The sequence below is a fragment of the Lycorma delicatula genome, chromosome 4, assembly GCF_047948215.1.
Source record: "Lycorma delicatula isolate Av1 chromosome 4, ASM4794821v1, whole genome shotgun sequence".
Taxonomy (NCBI): Eukaryota; Metazoa; Arthropoda; class Insecta; order Hemiptera; family Fulgoridae; genus Lycorma; species Lycorma delicatula.
In genome coordinates this window covers 110,623,642-110,635,478 of record NC_134458.1, presented here as the reverse complement: position 1 = coordinate 110,635,478, position 11,837 = coordinate 110,623,642, and the positions used below count along the sequence as shown (strand labels likewise).

At 30.1% G+C, this 11,837-nt stretch overlaps 1 pseudogene; it reads right to left on the bottom strand.

The window, feature by feature from the left end:
• Positions 1 to 207: 207 nt before the first annotated feature.
• LOC142322697 (target of rapamycin complex subunit lst8-like) overlaps positions 208 to 11,837 on the bottom strand; it is a 35,381-nt pseudogene continuing 23,751 nt past the window's right edge.

Here is an 11,837-nt window from a genome sequence, read left to right as displayed (position 1 = left end):
TAAAGTTAATGTATAATAAAAATAAATGAACTTTAAAATATTATATAAATGAACATGAGTTCAGAAATTCAAGAGTATTCATCTGTCCTGAATGTTTTATCTGATAATTATTATTATTAAAAATAATTATTATTAAAAATAATTATTAATTAAAAATAATTATTAATTAAAAATAGTTTAAATTCTTTTTAATACAAAATGAATGAATTAGATCTGATCGCAAAATGCTAATGCAGTAACACCTTTCTGATGTCCACTATATTCACGTTCAACAGTTCCTGTTTCTATACTCCATAAACGAGCTGCACCATCAGATGAAGCTAAAAAAAAAAGTTTCTTCAAATTAATTGAAATTTAATGATTACTACAAATTTTATGTTTTTTAGTAGATGAGTCATAAAAGTAAATGACTAAATATAGGTAACTTAAAATTTTTATCTATTTTTCATTAATTACGATTTATAACACTAAAAAAACACACATGTATTTAATTCATGCAGGTGTGTGGTGGTGCAATTGGCACCAATTAAAACTAATGTAGTTTCACCACTTCAAGCAAAATTTGTTCTATGTAGGCTTAAACACACCAGGTACTGAGTTGACTGGGCAATCAAATTCAAGACCCAGCCAGACAGAGTTACTTTTTACATTTTAATAATCATTTATTTAATTCTTCTGCTCACCTGTGACTTCACAACATAGCAGATGACTGCAACAGCATTTTTTAGGGTGGTTGTGCAATTCTGCAAACTTTTTTGTAAATACTGTTATTTTTTAATTGACAAATAAGAGAGCCATATATAGAAAGTAATAAATATATAGAAAATGGTCAAAATCAGTCCAGTAGTTCATAAGTTGATTCAAAGGCCAATTCACATACACACACAGATCCAGTGAAAACCGCATATGCCCAAATTGGATCAATTACAATGTTTTCCCTTCTAGAGCTATAGCACTATCTAGATGGGAAAGTAAAAAATATAAACAGACAAAACAAATGTATTAATGCTTTTACCATTTCATGTTTTATATAATACAGAAAATCATTTGTAGGAGGAAATTAATTATCTCCATTAGTAACCTAATCTTTTTTTTCTATTTAGTTCGTTATAAAGGACAAACTAATTGTGAAATGTAATTTATAATGTATATTAAGATGATTGCTTGATTAAACATTTTTGATTCCTATTAACTTAGTACATGATGAAACTACTTTTCAGGTGCTCTATTTTATATACATACATTTGGTTCTATAATTACCAGTAATAATATATTGTGAATCAGCACTGAAAGCCACATCCCACACCCAACATTGATTTTCATGTTTGACTGATCACAAGATGTTACTAAGTACCTAAATAGTTTTAAGACTATGAATTAATGCAATACATAAATAAATCATTGGAAAAAAACTTAATTATATAATAATTTCCACTTACCAACAATTTGTATGTCCCAGCACTTAATGAGCCATGATTAACAATAAAACAAATTTTTTACCAAAATCTAAAACTAAATCCAGTGTTCATTATTTTTAGCATTTTATCTCGCTTCACATTCAGTTTCAGAATGAAATTTTTGTATTCAACAAGGTATAGTTCAACAAGGAATAGTTAAAAAATCAACATGTATTTTTAAAAAAAATACTATACATAAAGGACATATCCTGACCGACTTATTCATCATCAATGCCCATCCCAGCAAAGAAACTACTGATAAAATTGATGAAAATTTCTACATCTTTAAAAATTTTACACATTAGATGGGATATTCACTAAATTGGGGCTAGTAAATATAATCTTTCAATTTTTTTAAGTGGTCTGACCATGTATGACAGTGGTTCAACTAACACAGCCACTGTTACAGTATGTACAATGCAACTGCCTCCAGTTACTTGACTAAAAAACAAACTAAAAGTCAGGTAAGAACCACCAGGCTAAATACATTTTATTTTTACTCATATGAAGTATGGGTAATATCATTTATAACTAATATTTTTAAGTTAGTGGCAAACTGTTTCGAAACAGTCTGCCGATAGGTTTTTATAAACTGAACAAGCTTTATTATTATGAATTTAATGAACATAGGAGGGTATAGGAAGCAGAGGCTGCTGAATGGATGGGAAAATGACCTGTTACAATTTCTCCTGACTGCAATGGGAATGTAAGTAACCATACAGCATGGGGAAAGCATACCAAACATGTCATGAGTAATTCATAAACACCCAGGAAATAATAGATGTCCTACACAAATCTAGAATAAATTAAAAAAAAAACGAATTAAATTTATTGAAATGAGTATGCTAAATAGAACTGAAATAATGTGAAGCATTATACTAAAGCTAAATGTGAATTTTGATTACTGCACATTTCATAAGTCTGACATTACATTATATGATAGGGGTGGTCTTCAGAACCTTAAAATTTAGTTTTGGTTAATTCTAACAATCAATATGCCCAATTTATAGGATTAGTACTAATATAATTGGCATGAATATAATATAACTGTCAACAGTTTATGCTAATGTCATGATCAACTACAGCAGTACCAATTTTCAGCTACCTCCTAGAGGATAAATCCTTTTTTTCATATTAAGTTATTATTTTTTTTAATTAGATACTTTAATGAATTACTTACATGGAGTCAGAACTAAATTTACAGTTAAGAGCATATCTTCTATGAGCTTCAATCTTATGTTTAGGATTTAATTTTGTTGGTTCTTCAGCAATACCACTAGTTAAACTCTATATATAACAATGTCCTTTATTATTAACTGCTGCCATATAAGCACCTTCAGGATCTATTGTAACTGCTTGAATTGATGCTTCAGCTTCAGGTATCTATTGCAAACAATTTAAAGCAGAATTTAATAAAAAAAAAATTACTAAATCAACAAAAGTAATTAAAAATAAATAAATGATATAAAACCTACAATGGTGGAAAATCAAAGTTGGAGCTGCAAGAGATATGGTTCTTGCTATTTCCTGATATTTCATCACTAGTACTTAGTTTTTATGCACACATGTATTAAATAATGTATTAATTTTTTGTGTTTTTATTTTATGTACAAGGTAAATAAATGTTTTATCTATCTTTGTTAGCTTTTTGGTTCATTCCCTGGGTTCTGGGTTTTTCTTTGTTAGCTTTGGCTTCTTTTTGATTTCACGGCCCTTTACTTGTATTTCATGAAGCCTTTGTTTGCTACTTCTAAAATTTATATTGTGTATATTACCAACCTTTTTTACTATGCAATCAATGAACAGGGAAGGATAAATCTTTGCAGGTTTATTCAGAGAGCTTTAAAATCATTACTAGGTGGTAGCACATATGAAATTTGCAGTTAGTTTTACATCAGTATACACAGTTATGTGATAAGTCTTACCAATGGATAGAGATGTATTTACCAAAATGTATTGTATATATTTTGGAATATAATTACTCATTTGCAAATATGTAACTTTCTGTGTAGCATTTAAGATACACAGAACCTACAAACAATATATCAAATTATACAGTTAAATTAAATTATACTAATAAGTTAATGATTTGTCACATAGCATGCAGTATCTTAGGTATACGCTAATTTGGCTTACAATGGCACAGACATACCATCTGATACAACAAGCTCAAAGCAAATACTTAAAACTTGGATATATTATTAAAAACATCAGGTGACACCAGGGGTGTTATAAGAAATAAAATAGTTGAACTTTTCAGATATCAGGCAACCACTGTCTACAATCCCTTTAGAGGTTTTTGTATTTATTCAGAATGAGAGCAATACATTGCGATTTTGAATCGATTTGATAAAAAATTGCTTCTCTGAAAAATATCGTTATCTGAAACAGGTTCAGCTTTCCTAAAGAAATTTATTTCAAATTGTTTTGAAATTATTATATTACATTTTTAATAATACATTATACCATTATACATTATACATTTTACCAATTGTTCATTATGATCAGTTCTTAGATCCCAAAGATGTATGACACCATTTTGGTCGCCGACAATTAATTCTGCTTGATTAGGATGAAGACATACACAGTTAACAGGTGCACTAACTTGAAATATCCTCTGACATTGAAGATTTCTTGATCTAAACAAAACGAAAAGTTTATCTGTTACAAACAAGACCACAACTATGTAAAAAAATAACTATGTGCAAAAAAATAGGTTCCCTCAAATCAGGTTAGTTTCTTGAGACATTTAGCTGAAAACTCCCAGAATGGAATGAAAATTACCTTATTATCTACAGTAACACTGTCAGTTAGAAACCAGAATAACATTTTTAAATCTCTGCAACCTTTTGATTAGGGTTTCATTATTTCACCTACCATTTCAACCATCTCATCTTCCTATTTAAAATGTGCAAATGCATGTTGAAGATCATAACATTAAATTATAATAAAAATTATAATCAGCTAGAATTTGTTAACTAGAGACTGTTTACTATATTATTTACTACATTATTTACTATTTCAAGATAAAACAAAGTAGTAAATGTAGCTCTAGGCCCAAAATTCAGTGATTAAAAACTTACTGCAGCACACTTTTAAAAGTAATAGTTATAAAACATTTTACCTACCTGTGTATGAGTAGCTTTTGTTCTGGGTTATCTCAGATTGGTATTGAACACAGTTACGATACAGTTGGATATGGCTCTGGTGCCTTTGAAATGAGCTCTCCAAGATCTTTCATGTTTATGATGTGTTCATAGTGTGTGTGAAATTTGAGTGGCATTTGTTCATTTAGAATCTTGATTTTATGTGTTTTTACATTTCAAGTGGTTCAAGTACATTGGATTTGTTCTTGAAATGTCATTGAAATTTCTATTAAAGTAGAGTGAAGTCCTTTTATGTGATGTCTTTGTATAATTATGAAAGGCACTTCAATCCATCCTAAGTTCATTTTCATAAAAAACCCTCATTGAAACTGCACAGAAAACAATCAGCATCTAACTCTTACAAATGACCAAAGGAAATTATTTGGTCATGAAATGAATGCATTTCATGAACACTTCAAGGACTTGCCTTGTAAAGAAAGTACGCTTGATCTGAAGAAATGTGCATTTGCTTCTAACAATGTTAAATGTAGGTCATAAAAGGGATAAAAGAGAAGCAAATGCAAACATGTCACTGTCACTGCCTCAGTTGACAATCTCCAATTAAATCTATCCATAAACGAGTGGCATTTGTTATATACCATAGTAACAATGCATGATAGTTAAAAAGATTTGAATATGAAACCAATTTGATTTAACTTTTGTGAATGAATTTTTGGATATTGACATGGAACAGCACAACAGGTTGCACTGTTTTGCTTTATTGGTGCAATTTCCAAATGTGTTATCCTGTACAAGAGTTGTTTTCATGTGCAATTTGTAGCAGTTCATAAGAAGTATGGTTTTCTGGCCTAAGAAAAATCTCAATTTGAGTGCAAGTAATGAATCCAACATGTGTCATGATATGGGCCAGGATGGGTCATGATACTTGTACGGACCACATTGTTATGGTATGAATGATAAATGATTCTTAGTCGCCTTAACTTCAAGAGAAGGGCAACCCCATAGAATGAGTGTGGATCACAGGAAGACTGGGGCTCTAGCTCAATTTTCTCTTTGAATGCACCATTTTTTTAACTAACAATTTATGGTTTACAAGCATTACCATCCCCATTGAAATGACTACTACAGAGCCCCAACCTTACAACACCTGACAAATTATTTAACAGATGAATTTAACAGATGAATTGCTTAACAGTGTGGAGGAAGCCTTTTAAATCATAACTCAGAAGATAATTCACCACATATCAGACAGACACCACCTGGTGACAAATAGATCTGTGCATTTGGCATAATTGCATATACACAGATACACTGTATAAATAATTTCTATGTTCAAATGTATATAAATACGTACAAAGTCCAAAATATATATTTTCCAGAGTTCATGGACTTCTCAGACATATTACAGCGCAAAAGATAACTCAAAAGTAAAGTTTAGAATTTTTATTGCAATAGGTGCTGCCCACTTTGTAGTTTCAATCTCCTCCTGCTACCATTCCAAAGGTTGTTGACCCACACCCTCATTTTATATCAGTTACCAGTATTATGGAGTCATTTGCTAAGTCAATGCATCTAAAAATGACAGTGGTGAAATTTTTAACAGCAGAAAAAAATGAATGATACTGATATTCATCACCTAAAAAGCCGTTTATATGATGAAACTGCTAATGAAAGTACAGTGAGTAAGTGAAGAATAAGAATTTTATGCATCCGAGCTGGTAAAACAAATATTGAGAATGAACCTTACAGTGGTCAACCAGTTTGTAGACATTAGAAGCACCAAAGGAGTGCATCACATAATGCATTGCCACCCAAACAAACATATCGGAAGAACACGGACACACATTATCATACAACTGGGCGACCATAAAATCTGTGCCATGCAAATTCACAGGAAAGATTGAAAACTGAAAAGGACAAATAATCTGTGACTGGAAACTGAAGCTATAAGTAAGGAAAAATGCAAATGGCAAAAGTTCAAAAGTTCAAATTTAATGAAGTTCACTAAATGCTGTTAGCATTTCTCAGTGGCTAGATAATGCCACAAAAACATTAATAACAATTTTACAAAGAGTACATAAAACTATTAATTCAATATACAATATGAGATTTACAAGCATACAATATTTGACAAAAAAAAAATGCTAACAGCAAATAAAACACAGATCAAATATGTCATTTGAACATATTTGAACTAGTGTTTATTTGAACATAACACTAGTCCCTGCAAAACCATTGATAGCTGTCGACAGCCATTGTAACCTGCATAAAAGTTAAAATGAATTTTTAAAAATCACATTTTGTCATCCTGATCAGCAAAAACAAAATAGTATCAAATTAATAACAAAAAATTATTTACCTGCAGCTGCTAGTAACTGTTTGTCTGGTGTTATTTCAATAGCATTTACTTCTGAGGAAAATAATAAGGAACAATAAATACTTTAGTACTATGGAAAGAATTCTTAGTTGTAAGCTAAGAAATGAAATTATATAATTATAATAATAATTATAATTATAATAAATTATAATTATAATTTAATTAATTATATAATATTGTATATATATAATTACACATCCTGGAATAGTCACTAATAGTGGAGGGACAGGTAGAAGGAAAAAATTGTGTAGGCAGGCCATGTTTGAATATGTAAATATAACACAAACAACAATGTGTGTGTTTGTTGTTTTTAAAACAAACACACACATTGTTGGGTTATGCGATATTTTTTATTGTATGAACATTACTGTACCTTTGTCCCTTGATTACATGCAGCTATCTTCTGTAATTAATTACACAAGTTAATCTATGTTTTGAACTACTAAGAAAATATGCTCAAGCAACTTTATTTGATTGGTTTTATATCAATATTTGGGCATTTTAAATTCTTCTATCTCCCATAACCTTTTCTTTTCCTATTTTTACATTCAGTGGTCCATTTTCTTTATTTCTACATTTCATTACTTTCATTTTGTTTATTTTCATGCAGGAGTTCTTGCGTAGAACTTCATCCATGCCGTTGTTCCTTCTAAATCTCTTTTACTTACTCTCAGCTAGAATTGCTACATCAGCAAATCATAGCATCTTTATCTTTTCACCTTGTACTGTTACTCCATCTAAATTGTTCTAACATCATTAACTGCTCGTTCTATTCAAAGATTAAAAAGTAACTGGGATAGGGAACATCCTCTAAAATTATGGCTTTTTTTATATAATTACGGCTTCTTTGCTGTATTATTGTTATTATCTCTATTTGAACCCTAATTTTTTTAAAATGCTGAACATTTTATTCCAGTATGTTAGTGAATGCCTTTTCTAGGTCTTTTAATGCCAAGTATGTTGGTTTGTTTTTCTTTTTCCTTCTACTATTAATCTGAGCGCTAAAATTGCTTCCCCTGTCCTCATACTTTTCCTGAAACCAAATTTGTCTTCTAACACTTCTTCCATTCTCTCAATTCTTCTGAACAGAATTCTAGTTAAGATTTTTGGTGCAAGACTAGTAGACTAGTTAAGCTAATTGTTCAGAATTTATCTGCTCCTGCTTTCTTTGGTATTATGACTAACATGTCTATTCCAGGAGCCTTTCTGCCATTTAACTCTAATGCTCTCAGATCTAATTCAGATCTCAGTATTGTTTCACCCCTTTCATCCTCTTCGATCTCCTCTTCTTCCTATTTAACACCATTTTCTAATTCATTTCCTCCGTATAACTCCAATATATTCCACCCACTTGACTTTGCCTTTCATATTATAAATCTGTGTACCATCTTTAACACAATATTAGATTTTAATATTAGATCTGAAAAATCAGATCGGTACGTTTTACAGTGGGCGAATGCAATCAAGAGCTAAACGATTTAATTTCTGGATAACCAAAATCTGGTCTATCAAGAGTACCTGAAGCATTAAGCACTCAACCTGCTGAATACATACATTGTTTGAATCGTGAAAATCAGACAAGCGGTTGCCAAGTTTCCAAATGACATCCTAAGGGCACTTGAAAATACCTTCTAACAGGTACTGGAGCAGATGGGAGTGATGAAGGGGAGTCAAAAAAAAATTTGACTAGGACCAACTAGTGCTAGGACCAACCATTTGAGATATTTGCGATTTTCATCGAAAAATTCAGATCTAGAATTTTCCCAAAACTTCAGTTGCTGCTGTACAACATTTTTAGTAGCAACTGTATACCCTAATATATATCTCACTTAAAATTTCTTTCACTAAGAAAATATGCACGAAAATGAGGTTGCACAAGTTCAAGGGGCATTTTTCCACTTAGCAACTCAGGGGCATCTTAGCGACTTGAAAATGTTCCTAAAATGTGTTGCCAGGAGAAAACTTGTATGCAAAATTTTAGAGCAAATAGATAAGCAGAAGTGCTTCAAAATTCGACAGTTCTGTACCATGAACTCACATACACCAAGAGAGAGTTAATATAATAGTGGTAAAAATAAGTTAGCTAATTATATATGTATTGTTTTATTCAGTTATGAATTTATATATTTTTTTATATAAATATAAGACTAAAAATAATTAAAAAATTTATGATTTGAATTTGTTCATTAATTGTAAGAAACATTAGTATAAAAAAATCAGATGTGGCCACCACATGACTTCCTTGTGCACCTATTAAATTACATTACTTTTTCATTTTTAAAAAAATAATATTAATTGTAATTATAATATTGTATTAACAGAGGTTAATTAATCATTAATAAATCAAAATATATTTTTAAAAATGTTAAAAAAAGGAAATGAAGTCTAATTTGAAACAATGTGCCTTTCCCTTGTAAGATCAAATATTTCATTAATTAAAATTTCACTTTGCTATAACTCTGGAACCAGTGAAAATAAATACCACTTATGATACATCATTGAAAAGCTCTCATCAAATAAGGGCTTATTGCTGAAGTAAAGAAAAACTTCCAAATTCCAATTTTTTGGGGATTTTGGGTTCTTTTGGACACTTGGTTCAGTCAATTGCAATCAAAAAGAGAGGTGCACAACTAGATGTTAAAACAGTCCTAAATTCAAAATTTCAACATCCTGCAGTTAATCATTTTTGAGTTATGCAAGATACATAAAAATGGATAAATGGATATTTCAACAGAAATATCCATTATTTTTTGCGGTCACAATACTTCCTTTACTTCGTACAAGGAAGTAGAAACTTAAAATTAGACAAAATAAAATTTATACCATATCTATATCGTAAAATTTATTATATTGTTATGTATACAGTCTTACACAAGTAGCATATCATAGCCCCACGCTAGCTAGGCAACCATCACCCATATCAGATCTGTGCTATTTCAGGTTGGACAAGCTATACTTATTTATTCTGTACTGAAACAGGTAATTTGGATACTAAACAAGCAAAATCTGGGAAAATGAAAAGATGTGATGCAAGGAAAAATCGTAAGTAGCTTTTATTTATAAAAAAGACATGATTACTGAACAGATCTCCACAAATGAAAACCTCTAAGAAAATAAGGTCCCAGATAGTAAAGAGTAACTCTGAACTGTGGAAGGTCTGTTCAATAAATAGCTTTTGTAGATCAAGAAGGTCAACTACACAGAGCTTGTCAATTCCCTTTAATAAATAACTGCATATAGTCAAAAAGTTTTTAGTCAAAAACTGCATTTAGTCAAAAACTTATAGCAATCTCAAAATTTACTATTTTATTGTAATGTGCATATTCATGAAGGAGTATAAAGCTTGTATTATACCTCATCTTAATTTCATTCTGATAAAAGTAGACCAACTAATCAATTATAAATTTAACAAGCCTGAGCAAGGATCTTTAGTATTGGATTTGAATGCCACAAATATGTTAAGATGAAATACAATAACAAATACCAAACAATAAAATCTATAAATTACACCAGAATGTGCTTGCCATAATTTTATAGTATAATCATATCCACCAGTATAACTTGATCTCCACTTCCACCTGCTACTCCTCCGCCACCTACCACTCCAGTACCACTACTACTTCCTCCACTGGTTGCAGTAGTCACACCATCAACCATGATGATTTAATCTTTAATCATTTAATCACTCCTGGTTAATGATTTAATATAATGAATTAATCTGAAACAATTTTTTTTTATCATTCTGTACTGTAGTATATAATACGTAAGACAAAATATTAATTGTTAAAGCAAATTTCAAAAAATTTTGCTTTATATGTACAACTTTATAAACACAACTTCATATGTAAGGTAACGGAAATTAAGCAGATAAATCAATTTGTTTTAGTCATAATTGTATTTTGCTTTTTCTACTATCAAACATCTTAAGAAGTTTTTTAAGTTAGGAAGAAGTTAAGAAGTCTTAAGAAGTTAGGAAATCAATGTATAAAATAATGTAATTGTTGATATGATTCATCTAATTTAAAAGGATATGGCATTATACATTGATTTTAGTAGGCCTAGATTAATTTGACAGCCAACTTTAGCCATTAGGTTTATTGTGAAGCCACTGGACAATAAATTCTAAGCCTGTTAAACAGAAGCTCTCTACAAGATAACACAGATGTACAATGATGGTTCTTTTCATCTAGGTTGCAGCAGTTTCTGCCTATATAATATAAATTTTTTTTAAATTTTATTGTCTAAGTGCAATAGTTCAAAAAGGTTCAATACCAGTATTGAACCTTTTTGAACTTTGGTATATGAAGATAACACTGTACGAGGTGCTAAAACATGAATGCAACACTTTCCCACTGCCTACAGTAAATAAGGGAAAAATGTGAAATATTCAGTTCACTATAAGTTGTTTATCAAGAATTCCCATTTGTTAAATCTTAATTTACACCAGGAAATTTGTTAAGGAAAAATGTTAAAGTACATTTTTCTTTAAATATTTTACTACACGCAAGTCCAGACCACTATTTTTTAACTTTTTCAATTATTCTTAAATTAAAATCTATATTCATATCTTGAAAGGATTACTCTGTCAGAAAGTTTCTAAAATCACAAACTAAATAATATCTCTCAGTTGCTATTTTGCAGTATCATGAGTTGTGTTTTTAAAATTTTTTTTTTTAATAAACTTGAGAATCGTTACAAATTATTAAAAATTTGTTTAAAAAAAGTGTTGTTTAATTTGAAGGAAAATTTCATTGCAAACAGTTGTGCACAGTACTTTCAAATGACTGAAAAAACAAAATGGCTAAAAAGAATGAAAAAAATATCCACCTGATTGACTCAATTGCATTATACTAAACGCAAATTGAAATATGTTTACCAAATTTTATACCAAATATT